The sequence below is a fragment of the Nelumbo lutea genome, chromosome 7, assembly GCF_056320005.1.
Source record: "Nelumbo lutea isolate HS-2025 chromosome 7, American lotus-T2T, whole genome shotgun sequence".
NCBI classification, from domain to species: Eukaryota; Viridiplantae; Streptophyta; class Magnoliopsida; order Proteales; family Nelumbonaceae; genus Nelumbo; species Nelumbo lutea.
In genome coordinates, this window is record NC_142690.1 from 2,639,885 (window position 1) to 2,642,052 (window position 2,168).

Consider the following 2,168-nt stretch of genomic DNA (forward strand, 5'->3'; position numbering starts at 1 on the left):
GTATTGTCCTCGGAGTATTTAACCATTTATGGTTAAAAAAATTCTCAAAATTATTACTTGCCTTGCCATTGTTGCCGCCTGCATTGCATAATCAGTTAATCACTGCCATTAAAGCAGTGGCCAGTGGGACCCTCCTGAATAATCTGTAGAAGAAGATTGATTCCAACGATAACCGGACAACCGTAGCATTCGTCATAGAACTGGGGCGTACAATGCTTTTCTCTAAACTTGTATGTTATGGGTGCATAGCATAGCATAAAGCCATAAAGCTATATCTCGGGCATGCATATTTACCCAAAAAGAATCTCGGGTATGCAGAAGATCTGGTCCAGATTTGAGGAAGGGTATGATACCGGATGAATAGCAGATGATTGTGGTGGTACGTCGACAATATCGTATTGCAAATAACATGGAATCAGCATTTTGTTGTTTTCAAAAAAGAAAATAAATGGCTTTTTTGGAAATATAAGATGGGACTAAATCAAATTATTGTATGAGAAAAAATATGGTTAAGAAGGGATTGGATGGACAGAATAATGACAACGTATATAATGGGAAGATTAAATAGCCGAAAATGACACGAAAACTTGCCGTTTAAGATAGAATTTTCCGATACTTCAAGGAACTGCAGCCGATCAAATTGACAACTAAATAAATAGATAAATAATTGTAGCAATTGACAGAGAAAAAAAGAAATATGGAAGATAAAAACCATTACGCGGTGTGTGATGGTACTGTCATTTTGATTTTTGACAACGGATGAGGAATGGTGATTTGACTGATTTCACCCGGGCCCGCCAGCCAAATTTTCAGGTTTGGGCCGTGTTCGAGCTGGTTTGAAACATTTTGTGGGCCGAGCCTAAGTTCAATATTTCAGGTCCGGTTTGTTTGACTTTTTTTTCGTACGTGATTCGAATTTTCTTTTAAAAAAATATTACTATAAAAATGGATTTTTGGCTCTAATAACTAATAACATTTTAATTTTGTAAAAATAATGTACTCCAGACCCTAAAAATTGATAAAAAGTCATTTTTAACCTCAAACTATGATGGAAATGGTATGTTAATCCATAAGAGAACAACATTGACATCTCTGTTAAACAATGCATAAAATAACAAAACATGCTTAGGTGGCAATACTCATAAAAAAATTAAAAATGAAAAAGAAAACTGTAGGCCACTTGGACCAAATAGTTTGAAAATGCCACTTTAATTGGAGTTAATTAAGTAAATTACTTTCGAGGTCTATGGTGGCATAAAATTAATTAAATAAGTCTAATCTGATATATCAGCCCATGACATTTTAAAAAATAATATATATATATATATTTAAATGACCCAAAAACCCTTCACCTGGTCAAACGGTTTAACATTGTCAACAACGATTTGAAGTAAAATAAGTAAACTGAGCTAAGTAAATGGAGCAATTAAAGAAACTAAACTAATTAAACTAAATAAGTAAATAAAGTCAACTAAGTGAATTAACCAATCGATTAAGCCAGTTAAGCTAAGCAAATAAAGTAATTAAATTAAGGAAAAATTCCCGATAGCTATCTTGTATTTTATGTCGAGTGCCAATTTAGTATCCAAACTTTAAAACGGGACAAACTAGTACCCAAACTTTCATTTTGCAACAATTTAGTACCTACTATTAATGGATCGTCAGTTATGTATATCACATGACCTCGTGTCGATTTAAGACTTTAAAAAATGTCAAAATTACCCTTAAACATTATTCATCATATTCTTTCTCGAGAAAATGAAACTAAGCCCAAACACATTGTTCATCATCTTCTTTCTCAAGAAAATGAAGATCAAGTTCCGAGAACCCAAATCTCTTGATGGAGGTGAACTACCAATCAGACATTCTTCGTCGCACAGAAAAATTCTTGCAACAATGGTTGAGTGCGCAAGTGGCTCCCTGTTGAACTGAACGGTAAGGCAGGTCCTACAGCTCTCTAAACTGCATTATCTTGCGAACAAGAGATTTGGGTTCCCGGAACCTGATTTGGGTTCCGAGAAACTCCGTCTATAAGTACCCACACCTTGGGTAATACGATGCCACCCCTCCAGGTTCCCACCACCATTGTCGAGTCTCGTCGTTTCGAGGGTCTATCTCATTCTACATCCATCTTAGGGTTTGTTTCTACAGGGCTTCTATCCAGAGTT